This window comes from Panthera onca, chromosome A3 (genome assembly GCF_046562875.1).
Source record: "Panthera onca isolate mPanOnc1 chromosome A3, mPanOnc1 haplotype 2, whole genome shotgun sequence".
In the NCBI taxonomy this organism is placed as follows: Eukaryota; Metazoa; Chordata; class Mammalia; order Carnivora; family Felidae; genus Panthera; species Panthera onca.
In genome coordinates this window covers 10,361,979-10,376,611 of record NC_138341.1, presented here as the reverse complement: position 1 = coordinate 10,376,611, position 14,633 = coordinate 10,361,979, and the positions used below count along the sequence as shown (strand labels likewise).

The following is a 14,633-nucleotide window of genomic DNA, read 5'->3' as shown; positions in this document are numbered from 1 at the left end:
CACAAAAACACAAACACAAAAACACAAACCTAAAAACTAGCGGAGGGACTCCACCTCCGGCAAAGAGAAAAACAAAACACGAGCAGGCCTGTAGGAGCGGCTGAGCACAATGTTGTCCTAAGCCTCACCCCTGCAGGCAACCCACAATCTGGAGGGAACTCAGAAGCCAGAAGGAGGTTCTCCGCGGAGCAGGGGTGAAGAATTCGATGCCCCACAGCGGACACCCCAACTTTTATGCCGAAACCACCGGCAGCAGCTCAGGGCACTTCGCCCCCACCCCGCCCCGCTCAGGACGGCACGTTGAAGCTTCGGTGGCCTCCCTCCAGCAGGGGGCGCCCCAACGGGCTCTGCCTCCTCGGTGGGACGCCGGCGTCGCAGGAAGGGAGCGTTTATCGCGGTTACCGGGCCAACTCTGGGTGCCGCTCCGACGGGGCAGGGCAGGGCACACCCTCAGCTCCTGGGAGCTGCTGGAACTGGAAGAGGCTGCTTGGCCGACCCCAGAGGCCTGCAGACAAGCGGGAGCTGGGGCGGGCTTGAAGGTCAGGTTCACCTCCTCCAGGAGCCACTGCTTCCCGCCAAGAGAGCGGCGGTTTGTTCTGCTGGCCCGAGCTAGGCAGAGACTGGAGCGCAGGGAAGAGACCGGGGAATATGTGCCAAGCGACACGTCAGGGAAGGAAGGACCTTGCCCACGGTGACACAGCTGCTTACTGGGTGAGCGCAAACACATTTTATTCCCCATGTTATGCTCTTTCCCGGACTCTGTTTTGCTATTTTCTGTGATGTAATGAGTTTAATTGGTACAGGGCACAAGGCTTTAAAGGAGCCGAGAGTGATCCCAAGATTCTTTGCGGGGGGAGTGGCCTTGAGCCTCAAGGAGGACTGTACTAGTTCTCAAAGTGTGTTCCCAGGAGCTGCGGTGTGATTACGCCTTGGGAACCTGTTAAAAATGCAAATTCTTGGGTCCTGCCCCAGAGCTACTGATTCAGAAATTCTGGGGCGGGCTGGACAATCTGTGCTTTAGCAAACTCCCTGGGATTGTGAGAGACATCAAGTTTGCAAACCACTGTATTAAGTGATTAGGGAAACAAAGCGTGTCCCCTGGAGAAAGAAGCGAAGAGCCATTTGCAAGGTGCTATTTAAGAATGAAACTGTCACCATAAAGGATGTTTTGCGAATGGGAAAATGCATATAGATGCATGATAGATGCCTGATATTCATCGTGCCTATGTCACTTTATGTTTGCTTTCTACCTATCTCTCATTTTACTTTTATTTTCTTTGCTACTCACTGCCCGCAAAAACGGTTTGGCAATATTCTAGCTGGTAATTGTTTTAATTTACTTTCACTTCACCTAACTGCAAAAAACAAAATTTTTTTTTTCTGTAGAATAATGTAGTGAATGTTGATGCAATGCCCTCAGACTTTGACCAGAGCTATTGTATGACCTTGAGTGAAGTTATCCAAGGTCTGAAGTATCCTTTGTGGGTGGGGCCTTAATCCTAACCAGGCTGTTCTCAATTACCATTCTTACTGATTCTTTGTAAACTCTAAAATACTATTCAAATGTTCATCATTGCCTGTAAGAGAATCTGACATGTGCTCAGATAATCTCAGGTGGCTTCTTGCATGACAGTGATTTTATATTTTACTTGCTCGTCACATATGTGCCATTTTGGATAAATTTGGTAGAGAGCATACCCTGCAGGTTTAGCATCACAGGTCAGTGAGAGAAAGAATCGAGTCAGCCTCAGGTGGTGGGCATGCCGATAATCAGATCCCCCATTTGCTGAGTTCCATGTGTGGATGTTGTTGCTGTGGATTTACAGACCTTACGTGAACTCCTCGCAGCTCTATTTTTTAGTCTGGCATTATTCCGCGTACAGTTGAAGAAGTTGAAGCTTGATTTTAGGGAAAAATGAAATGTCCCAAACTAGGAAAATTGCGATTGAAACCCAATTCTGGTTGATTAAAAAGTTCTTGCTTTTCTGCTCTCTGGAGCCACAACCATGAAAACAGTTTGGTCTCCGTTTGTCAAACCCTTCTTGTGCACTTACCGTGCATGGTGATGCTTTGTAGAGGATGGGGACACTTGCATGTTTCCAGCCAGCTTCCCCGGCCACCGCCCCCCCCCCCCCCCAGCCAGTTTCAACTCCAATGTCGTCTTAGAAGCCTTAGCTTAACCATTCTGCATCTGTTTTCTCATCTATCAAATAAAGCGAATAATATTATAATATAGAGTTGGGGTAAAGATAAAAATGTATTTCAATATAGTTAGTAGAATAATAGGTGATTTTTTTAAGGTTTTGTGGTTTCCCAATGTTCTGTAATGAATATGTATTACACAAATATTGGTAAGTAAATTTATTTTCTTTTTTTAAAAAAATAGTTATTTATTTTGAGAGAGAGAGCACATGCGCACAAGTGGGGGAGGGGCAGAGAGAGAAGGTGAGAGAGGTTCCCAAGCAGACTGACAAGCGCTGAGCCCAACACAGTGCTTGAGCCCATGAACCTGGAGGTCATGATCTGAGCTGAAACCAAGAGTCAGACGCTCAACCCACTGAATCACCCAGGCGCTCCGGTAAATTTACTTTCTAAAGAGAAGCATTTTCAGGGTGCCTAGGTGGCTCAGTGGATTAAGCGTCTGGCTTCGACTCAGGTCATGATCTCATGGTTAGTGAGTTCGAGCCCCATGTCAGGCTCTGTGCTGACAGCTCAGAACCTGGAGCCTGCTTCGGATTCTGGGTCTGTCTCTCTCTCTCTGCCCCCTCTTCTGCTGGTGCTCTGTCTCTCAAAAATAAATAAACATTCAAAAAAAAAAAAAAAAACGAAGAGAAACAAAGTATATTCAGTATCTCTTCTTAAAAAAAAATCCTAGTTGTGTCTCCCCTCAAGTTGTGTATTGCTGCTCTATATCAGATTAAACAGAGGTCTGAAACAGCTGAGGAGGGGTAAGGGGACCATCTCTGAAGTCTTAAATTAATTAAAATATTAAAGGGCAAAAAGAAAGGCATGCAGGAAAAAAGACCTTCTCTTCCAAGTTTGGAATCCAAGTCCTTGGGTAGATTTCCTTGGCAAGTTTTTACAAAGCTGATTTGAGATCTTACAGAGATAGGTCCATTGTCAATCCCTGTAGAAATAGGCTGTATCTGCCAACATCTATTCATATGCAAATCCAGCCCTTCCTTCAAACTCCGGCATAAATGCCATTAAGTTGGCCCTGGTTCTTTCCACCCAGGAACTCTATATATCTTCTCTGCATTCGGTGGGTTCTTTATCTGTCTCCTAGGACACAAGCCTACAGAAGTGTAGGCAAGGAGGAGAGGGTTATTCTTACACTGTTAAAAAGGAAGTGTGGAGAAAAAAGAAGAAAATCCCTATAGTCTCTACTAGCTGCTAATATTTTGTTTTTATTATTTTTTTTTTTTTTTTAATTTTTTTTTTTTAATTTATTTTTGGGACAGAGAGAGACAGAGCATGAACGGGGGAGGGACAGAGAAAGAGGGAGACACAGAATCGGAAACAGGCTCCAGGCTCTGAGCCATCAGCCCAGAGCCCGACGCGGGGCTCGAACTCACGGACCGTGAGATCGTGACCTGGCTGAAGTCGGACGCTCAACCGACTGCGCCACCCAGGCGCCCCATGTTTTTATTATTTATTAGGTTCACTGTTTTTTTTTTTCAGTGTTTATTTGGTGTGTATTCTTGTTTTCCTAATTCAAGTCACCTTGTAAAATTATACCAGCAATATGTAAAACCATCAAATTTTACATTGGAGAGTGACATTATAATATCAGAAAATGTCAGGTGACTACATCGTTTTCTAACATGTAGCATAGGTTGTCATTGATTGTTACTTACTGTACCGGATTGCAGACTGGATGAGGCCGTAAGTTGTGCATTTCCCCCAGGGTCTCCCCATAGTAGATATTCAACAAATAGTTGTGTACTGAATGGCTTTCACTTTTATTGCATTTTGGAATCCATGAAATACTTTGTGCCATTTGACAATGACAACCCTTTAGGAAAGGGTAGACCTTTTTACTTATTTCATGGGTAATTTAACTTCTGGGAGTGAGAAGTCAAACGGACTTGACCATCCATCCTGAGCTTTCCTGTCAGAGCTGGTGTTCTTTCCAACAAGACAGGTGGCCTTAAATTGAAACAAAATGAATGGATTCCAAGGGGTCTTTTAACTTGGATTCGCACTCTTTGTAGGATGGCCAAGCAACTCTTCCTGGTGATATTCATGATACGAATGCCCTGAGAAATTTCAGGTATTTCTAATGAATTGGTCTTAAAACCCTCCAAGCACATAGAGTGCCCAAATCATTATCTTGATGAATGGGCCCTAAACTTTTAAAAAATGAAGCTGTGATGACAAATATGAAATCTTTTAAACAAAATCAAATTCAGGAGTTCAATTTAAATCTTGGCAAAGTTTCAGGCACATTAAAAGAAAATTAAATGAGTTTTAAGAAGGAGAGCACTCATATTTTACCCTTATTATTAAACAACTCTTAAAACCTCTACCTTTCTGTTTCCCCACCTCAGAGAAAAAAGACCCCTTTCCCAGAAACCTGTCTGACCTCAGACATATTAATTAAAATAAATGGAAGAACAAGAAGTTTTTATTTTAAAAGCGTTTTCAGTAGTGAAGGAAGTGTATTGCCAACAGTAAGCAATTAGATCCAGTTATGGCTGTGGTTTGTTTTTTTTTATTTTATTTTCATTTTTGTATATATATAGAATCTTACTTTCAAAGGGAAGTTAAAGGAGTCACAGTATCTACTATTTTTAAGCACCTACTATGTGACAGGTATAGTTCTCAGCTTTTTAATACATTGTCACTATAGTCTTTCAAGGCAGCTGTTAGTATCTCTGTTATATAGCTGGGACCATAATCCCTGAGATGTAAGAATTCTTGTCCTAGTTATTTGCTTATTACCTGATCAAATGAAGTCTTTGACTTTTTTAATGATTTTTTTTTGAGAGAGAGAGAGAGAGAGAGATAGTGCAAGCAAGAGAGGGATAGAGAGGGAGACACAGAATCCGAAACAGGCTCCAAGCTCTGAGCTGTCAGCACAGAGCCTGACTCAGGGCTTGAACCCATGACCCGTGAGATCATGACCCGAGCGGAAGCCGGACGCTCAACCAACTGAGCCACTCAGGCGCACCGCAGTCCTTGACTTTAAAATATCTGTTTTCCGCATACTACCCACCTAGCACTAAAATCCGTAAGTTGCTGTGCTTAAAAATGTAAAATTTCTACCGGAGTACATATGTGTATTTTCACACATAGTTAATATTTGACATTGTCTTCTGTCAAGGAAACTTGATACTCTAGAAAGAAATGCCCTGGTTTTCCCTGAGCTTTCTGTACGTCTTACAAACAGATGTGTTGATCCCAGGAGCATGTGCTGCTTGTCTGAGAAGAATAAATGACCTTCCATGTGTTAGGTGCTCAGTGTGGGGAAGGTTGTGCTAAGGATTTTGTACTCATGATTTCACGTGATCCTCAGAAAAATCACTGAGACACAGTGTTTTGAGACCTCAGTATATAAAATATATACTGAGGCTTATCATTTAAGGCTTATATATAATATATAATATAATATCATTTAAGGCTTATATATACTGAGGTTTATCATTTAAGAGTATCGCCCATTTCCCTTAAACGGAGTTGTTTTGTAAGTCATGCCAACTTTGGGCTCTGGGTTATAGAAGCTGTGCGGCTGATTTTTTTGTTTCCCCAAAGTAGAGAAGTCGTGCTGGGGGTGGGGGTGGGGGGAGCGGGGAGGACGAGGGTGAGTACTTACAGGCCTCCGCTAAGATTCCAGAACTTTTGAGAAAGACCACCTTGATGGGTGAATCTGTAAATACCACATTTCTCAGACTGTATTTCTTTTTTTATGGCAGGTGAACATTTCACGTTAAAAGGAGTTAAGTTTTGTGAAGTTAGCTATCATTCAATCGCTGACTAACGAGAACAGGCTGAATTTATGGATGGGAGTACCTGTGAAATTTTTGCAAAAGGGAAAATTCATGGGAATGCTATGTATCTGACAGACTATATTAGATGAGGCAAAATGCTGTTTATTTGGCCATTTAGCCTAATGTTAACATTATTTATGCCTCAAGATTTGCTTGACACCAGTCCCCTTTGATTCACACAGAGCTGAGTACTGGGAATGAGCCGACCCTTTTTCACTACCAGTAGACGCTCTTAGCAATCCTGGGAGAAAGGGGGGTCCGCCCTTAACCATCTCTATGCTGCCAGCGTGAACACCTTGGCCTTGAGGCCTTGAAGGTTGTTTTCGGGTCAGAAGCTAATAAGCGGCAAAGATAGTGCTTCAGGAATTTGACTCCACAGGATTTCACTTCCCAGGTTAACTGAGACTTTAGTTTGCAAAGTAACACGCAGATGTGATAATTTCACAAGAGAGCGTGGATAGAGAGAAGCTGATACACAGCTCTGGTTGTTACTGGGAATGTGGTCGGTGACAGTGGACCCCGGCAAGGCTTATTCCGAGGCCAAAGGTAATGGGCACTTGGGTAATAGGTTCTTCCACACCTATATTCATTTCAGGAAAACTTGACTGTAAACATGGACCAGTTATGGGGGACAACGATCATTGTTCATTCAGAAGCATTCAATAAAACGTTGCTTTCTGCAGCCAGCTTCCCAGTAACTTTTTCAAATCTATATTTTTTTTAAGTTTATTTACTTGTTTTGAGAGAGAGAGAGAGAGAGAGAGCGAGAGCGCACAAGCAGGGGAGGGGCAGAGAGAGGGAGAGACAGAATCCCAAGCAGGGGCTCCAAGTGACGAACTGTGAGATCATGACCTGGGCCGAGATGAGCATCAGACGCTTAAACGACTGTGCCACCCAGGCACCCCTCAAATCTATTTTTAAGTGACTTGGTTTGTTGTTTCCCTCCATTCCTCAGCTGAGCAAGGATGACTTCCCAGTCACCGTGCTAAGTGCCACTTCTGCATTGTCACAAGACAAAGTTTCATTTTTTTTCAAGAATTATTTTTAAGTGTATTCGTTTATTTTGAGAGAGAGAGAGAGAGAGAGAGCGCGCGCGCGCGCGCCCACGCAAGTGGGGGAGGGGCAGAGAGGGAGAAGGAGAATCCCAAGCAGGCTCTGCAGAGCCTGACACAGGGCTCGAACCCACGAACCACGAGTTCAGGACCTGAGCCGAAATCAAGAGTCGGGCGCTTAACCAACTGAGCCACCCAGGTGCCCCAAGACAAAGTTTCTTTACTCATCAAACAAATATGTGAAAGAAGAAAGACATTCAACTGATAAAAAATAATAATAATAATAATAATTGCAAAATGAGTCACTTTATTGAAACAGTTACCAGAGAATTTTAGGCCTTTGTGAAGAGGTGACATTTTAGGTGACATCTGAATGAGTCTGAGAGTAAAAATAAAGAGCATGGGGGATGGGAGTGGGCAGCCTAGATAAATGGCTTGAGGTGAAAAATGGCCTTAAGTAAAGCCACAGCAGCTGAAACCAGGAGAGGAGAGCAGTGCAAGATGAGGTTTGAAAAGGAAGGTGGAAACGGTAAATTATGAAGAATATTGAGCCGTGGCATTAGATTCCGAGGGCTGACTGCGACAACGTATCACAAATTGGGTCACTGAAAACAACAGAAATTTATTCTTCCACGGATTTGGAGGCTGGGAGTCTGAAAACGAGGTGTTTGTAGGGTTGATTCCCTCTGAGGGTACTGGGGGAGAATCTGTTCCATGGCTCTCTCTTCGCTTCTGGTGACAAATGGCAGTACTCGGTGTGCCTTGGCGTGACAAGTCGACGGTGGGACTGGTGTCCCTTCAGTCGATGTCTCTGTCTGCACGTGGTGTTCTGTGTGATCCCGTCTCTTCACCTGGACGACTTTTCATGAGGACATCAGTCATACAGTCTCAGGGGCCCACCCTACTCCAGTATGATCTCAATTTAAGGAATTCTGTCCGGAATGACCCTATTTCCAAATATGGTCACATTCCGAGGTCCTGGGGATTAGGACTTCGATATTATCTTTTTTGGGGTGACATGATTCAACTCATAAAATCCAGATCACGGGATTTCTATTTATGTTAAGATCAAAAAGAAATCACTGAAAAAGTTCATGCGTCCCTCTGACAATTTTTTTTTTTTTGAAGAAGGTAAAAAGGCAATGGAAGAAAAAGAAAGCAAATTAGTAAGCTTCTGCAAATACCTCGGGATGGTAAGAGATAATAGTGGCTTAAGCTAAGACTGCAATGCTAAAGATAGAAAGAGACACATTTGACAAGAGCATCATAAGAGGAGAGATAGATTTGAGGATAGCAGCAAATCAATAAATCATTATGGACTTGTTAAGCTTGGCACGTCATGAGACACCAAGGAGAAATGAAAGTAAGATGTTGGCCCCGCAGGAGCATCATTCAAGAGGGAGGCTGAAAATACAGCTTTAGGACTAAGACGCACACAGAGGCTGCTGCCTGAGATGAGTTAGGCTGTCTCATTAGGAGAGGAGAGGAAGAAAACTAGGATGGGCTTCTGGGCTGAGTCCGATCCAGGTAGAGGAAGAGGGCAGGGTGGCCTGAGAGGCCAAAGGGAAAAACACAGACAATAAGAACTACACGAGAGAATGAGGTTGGGTGAGTTGAGAGAAGAAAATGTTTCCAGAATGGAAATGAAAAGTGCTTCATGCTGCTGAGAGGAACAGCGTTAGATGAGGGCTGTGATGGCAGGATGGGATCATGTTGGGTGCCATTTTTAATCTCACAAGAGAATGCCACTTGCACCAGAATAAATTCCCATGTAAGTAGTAGCGTAGCGGCATATATGTAAGGAAAGCTTTACAATGTAGACAAACAACTTAGACTGATTTTTTTTTGTTCCTGGTACAAACACATGTCAGAGTCATAAATCGATAGGGTTAAATTAATGAGGGCTTGAATAAATCCCAGTTTTTTTTTTTTTTTTTTTTTTAATTTTTTTTTTCAACGTTTTTTATTTATTATTTTTGGGACAGAGAGAGACAGAGCATGAACGGGGGAGGGGCAGAGAGAGAGGGAGACACAGAATCGGAAACAGGCTCCAGGCTCCGAGCCATCAGCCCAGAGCCTGACGCGGGGCTTGAACTCACAGACCGCGAGATCGTGACCTGGCTGAAGTCGGACGCTTAACCGACTGCGCCACCCAGGCGCCCCAATCCCAGTTTGTTTTTTAAAGACTTCATTGAGTCCTGCAAATCTCCAAGCATATCTGGCAGGAATAATTGAAGGCGGTTACTTTATACAGTTTTGTATAGAAACTACTGATCGGTGTTTCTCAATTTTTAGGAATTGTCAAGTAATCTTTGAAGAGTTTCAGCTTGAAGTTTTGAAAAGCACTGTTCATTTATATATGGCAATATTTCATGGCCTCACGGAGACTTTTTGTTACTTTTCCTACCCTTACATTTGCCTCTCCTCTACTGTTAAATGGAAGATTTATAAGGTAGTCAGGAAGGGTTGGTGTAAAAGAGGAGTCAGGGGGACATGCCATGCCTGAAATCATGTATATTAATTCTCTAAAACAGTTTGGAGGCCTCTCAAACAAAGCAAAACAAGTGAAACAAACAAACAAAAACAGATATGAAACCTTGCCTTAGAGTCTTGAAGGTTTGCAGAATATTTCGATAAGCTGAAAGTATATTTTCCTAACACTGGGAATATAAAAGCCTTAAGGAGACAAGAAACTTGAATGAGCTTTTGAGCATACCCACAGAGTCCTAATTCTTTCCATGCTTCAATTTATTGGATTCACCCAACAGTATAATATTTTTTCTCCTTCCAAAGACTTGTCTACCTGCTGTTAAGAATTGGACAAGATTTACTGATTTGGCTGCCTACTGGTGTGGTGTCTTTAAGTGGCGAATATAAATCTTTAATCACACTGCTTAGAATGACTTCTCTGCCTCCTACTATTTCATCCGAGATTAGGAAGAAAAGGCTATTGAGATGATGTTATTGATGTTTGCAATGCCAGTTTTCTTTTTTTCTGTTTAAATTCATTTTCAACCATTTGGAAAACCATTTTTTTTTTCCTATTAGACCGTTACCAGGATTTCTAGAAAAATGACCTGAGAAGAAAAAAAAAACCCAAAAACCAATCTACTCTGCAAATAAGGGCAAATGTGCTGAAAAATGACAAATTTGAAACAGGGCATCTGACCAGCACATCTTCTCTTTTAATCTCCAGTGAATGGACATACTTGAAATAAGTGTTATTTGTTTGTTTACCGACCTTCACTGTTCTGTTCATGATTATGGCAAACGAGTCATCGTCTGCTGTTGCTAAGAGTTCTGGAACATCACTGAAAGAATGGGGCATCCCAAACACTAGCTTGTGGACGTGCCCATAACTTTTCCCACGCGAAATGTATCACTGCCTCACATTTCTTTTTTCTATCTTTCTACAACCACACCTACTCCTTCTCTGTTATTGCTCTTTTTTTTTTTTTGAAACATGACTTATTATAACAACTTAATTTGTGGTTGAACACATATCACCATTGGCCCTATTGTGAAGGACGTATTGCAGACTGTTAGTGTTAATTTTTCAGACTCCAAGATTTCAAATATACTAAGAAAAAGCAAAGAGCAATGTCTCTTTTAATAGTGGAGTCAGACTAGGTTCTCCAAGTGTTGTGGAGTACCAGAAATACTGAGGTATGTGTACTTTGGAATAAAAGTTTGGAAATCCAATTCTGTTTGTCCCATTGGCCAGTTTTATGTTTATGGAGTCATTAATCAATTTTCCCAGAATGTTAGTTTACCGGTCTATATAAACAAAAAGCCCCAAATTGGATGCCGAGAGCTTTAAGAATTCAGTCAAGGATAAATGTAAGAATTACAAGGAATAATGTGAATGGAGTGCCTAACAATGAGAAGGTACTTAGTTAAAGTTAGCTCTTCCCCTTCTTTCTTAAAGAAAATCTTCAGGAAGACCAGATGCTATTACATTTTTTGCAATAAAAAAGTCTATGTGAGAAGAAGTGTTGCTTTAAAAAAAAAATTTACTTTTATTTTTATTTAAAAAATTTTAAATTTACTTATTTATTTTGAGAGAGAGAGAGCGCAAGCAGGGTAGGGACAGAGAGAGAGGGGAAAGAGAATCCCGAGCAGGCTCTGCACTGACAGTGCAGAGGTGGGGCTCGAACTCAAGAACCTCGAGATCACAACCTGAGCCGAAATCAAGAGTCAGATGCTAACTGACTGAGCCACCCAGGTGGCCTGGAAATCTTGCTGTTTTTAAAACATTATTATGGTTATTATATTTTGAGTATAAACTTGTACCCAGTGCTAGAATAACTATGATTCTTGGGACATTTGGAAACTTGATTTCTAAAAGAATTCTATTAATTTAAATTCTTTCTTTTTTTTAATGTTTTTATTTATTTTTCAGAAAGAGAGAGACAGAGCATGAGCAGGGGAGGGGCAGAGAGAGAGGGAGACACAGAATCTGAAGCAGGCTCCAGGCTCCGAGCTGTCAGCACAGAGCCTGACACAGGGCTCGAACTCACGGACTGTGAGATCATGACCTGAGCTGAAGTTGGGTGCTCAACCGACTCAGGGGCCCCAAGAAATTATATTAATTTAAAACTATCAGTAAGTAGACTACCAAATAGTTTTTACTAAAGTGCTTGCCCTTCCTTATTCATTGTTATTTTACTATTTTAAGTGTAGAGTTCTAACTCTAAGAAAGAAGGACACATGGTGTTATCAGAACAAACACTATATTCAACTACTCCAGTTTTTTCTGCATATATACTCAAAAGGTTATTTTTTCCCAAGATCCTCACATGAAATCCAAGGGAAACTACAGGGCTTTTTTGGCTATTTTCAGGTAACTAATATCTCGGTAACCCCTGGTCTTGTTGAATAACTTGAAAAGTGCAGGGAAATAGTTGCCTCTTTTCTATCTTGGGTCTGCAAGCAGTTCTTTGGTAACTATTAATAGAGGTGTGGTTGACCTGTTCATCTTTCCCGATCTTTCCCGATAGGTGTGTTCCATCCTATCTTTTTTTTTGTTTTTTAATACAATTTTCTACATGTTTACTTATTTATTTTTGAGAAAGAAAGAGAGCACGCGAGCAGGGGAAGGGTAGAAGGAGAGGGAGAGAGAGAATCCCAGGAGGCTTGGCACTTTCAGCGTGGTGCCCCGGGCAGGGCTCGAACTCAAAAGCCATGAGATCATGACCTGAGCTGAAATGGAGAGTTGGACACTGAACTGACTGAGCCACCCAGGCATTCCTGTTTTATCTCATCTTAATAAATGGTTTCTAAAATCTCCAGGGTTAGAAGGAGATAGGAGAAATGATTTGAGGCAGACAAATCCCAATGCAGCTACTTCTCATTTGCTATAACACCAGAGCATCCTAGTTGCCACAGACTTCTGTTCGTTAGCTCTCTGAATCATGAAATAGGTATCACTGCTTATTGTCTTCCAGGTTCTAAGGGTGATACGTTAAACTCTCTATGTGGTCTATCAGAGGCACTTTCCCTATTTGTAGGAATCAAGAGTGGGACTCACATCTCAGTAATAGCTTTTTCCAAAATACTTCCCTAATCTTGAACTGTTTTCACAATCTCCCTCTTTAATAGGCTGGAGTGCATGATCAAGGAGATGCTAACAGACTTTTTAAAATATATACTTCAACTTTTTGAGAAGTTTTGTATTCACAGCAAAACTGAGTGGCAAGGACGGAGAATTCCCATACACCCTCTGCCCCCACACATGCACAGCCTCCCCCACTATCAATATTTGAACCAGAGTGGCACATTTCTTACAGTAGATAAGACATACCATGTTCATGAATTAGAAGACTCAACATAGTAGAGATGTGGCTAGATTAAGTCTAACACAATTCCTATAAAAATATTAATAAGGATTTTTATAGATCTTTTGTAGATATATACATGCATATTTTAAAATATTCTAAAATACGGGTGGAAAGAAATCATCTCTGCAAGCAAAGACCTCAAAAAGCTAAAACAGTTTTGAAAAAAGATTTATTTTTTTCTGTGTTAAGGTTTACTAAATGTCTCCTGTAACAACACAGTGAATACTAGATGAATAGATGTGGGTAAATGGAACAGAAGTAAAAAGAAAAGAAAACAAAACAAAACAAATAGACCCACACAACTATGTCCAACTGACTTTCACAATAGTGCAAAAGCAATTAAATGGAGGAAAGATGGTCTTTTCAATTGGACATCCCTAGGCCAAAAAAAGAATATGATCTTGAACCTCAAAACTTACACAAAATTTAACCTCAAAAGTATCACAAGCTTAAATGTGAGCCACAAAGTAGAAAACTTTTAGGAAAAAATAAAAGCATTGAAGAAAATCTTTAGGACCTAGGACTAGGCCATTTAGACTTGACATCAAAAGGATAATGCATAAAGAAAAACAATTGATAAAGTATGTGTATCAGAATTAAATGTTTGTTCCGTGAACAGCTCTGTTAAGATAAAAAGGTGAGCTACAGACTGGGAGGAAATATTCACAAGCCATATGCCTGACTAAGAACTTGTATCTAGAATGTATAATGAACCCTCAAAATTCAACATTCTGAACCCCCCAAATGATCCTGTTAGTAAGTGGGAAAAGACAGGAGCAGAAAGCTTAACCGTAGAGGAGATCCAGATGGCCAATAAGCATGTAAAAAGATTTTTAACATCATTAACCACGAGAGGAGTGCAAATTCAAACTGTGGTGAGGTCACTTCACAGCTGTCAGACTTGTTAAAATAAAAATAATAACACCTAATGCTGGCAAAGATGTGGAGAAACTGGATCATGCATAGTTTGTTGGTGGGAATTTAAAACGGAAGAAACAATATGGAAAACGGTTCATCATTTATTTCCCTTTAAAACTACCATTTGATCCTTCAGTCAGTCACACTTTTGGGCGTATGTTCACTCAAAACCTATAAACAAATGTTTATACACTCCTGTTAGTAATAGGCAAAAACTGGAAGCATTCAAAGGTCTTTCAACAGGTAAACGAGTCAGCAAGCTGGAGCCCACTTACATCATGGAATATAGGTCGGTAGTAAATAACAACGAACAATGGATCAAACTATGGGTACACGCAAAAACTTGGGTGGATATCAAGGGAATTGTGTTGCGTGAAAGAAGCTGATCTCAAAAGAGTGCATACTTTATGATTCTATTCGTATAGCATTCTGACATAGCTAAGTGAGAGAGAGACCATAATAATAGTTGCCGGTGGTTAGCAATTGGTGGGAGGCATGTGCATGTGGTTACACAGAGGGAACCACAGAGAACCTTCTAGATTGATTGTGGCTGTGATCATGTGGAGCTACACATGTGGCAGAATTCTGTAGAATTCTACCCTCACCTAAATAAGTGCTTCTGAAGATGGTGAAATTCAAATAAATTCTCTGAGTTGTACCCATGTCAGTATCCTGTTTTTAGTATCGTATAATTGTTACCAAAAAATGTTATTGTTGGAGACTGCTGCTTGAGGGGCACATAGGATCTCCCTGAACATTTTTTTTTTCTGCGATTTTCTGCAAATCTCTCATTATTTCAAAATGAGTTTATGAATGTGATTAATACTCTCTTA

The 14,633-nt window shown here is 41.3% G+C and overlaps 1 long non-coding RNA gene across 2 annotated transcripts in view; it reads left to right on the top strand.

The window, feature by feature from the left end:
- The first annotated feature begins 408 nt into the window (after positions 1-408).
- LOC144615970 (uncharacterized) overlaps positions 409-14,633 on the top strand; it is a 323,741-nt gene continuing 309,516 nt past the window's right edge. For both annotated transcript variants that reach the window (XR_013554815.2, XR_013554816.1), the window contains exon 1: positions 409-711. This is a non-coding gene — a long non-coding RNA (uncharacterized LOC144615970). The remainder of the gene's footprint in view (positions 712-14,633) is intronic.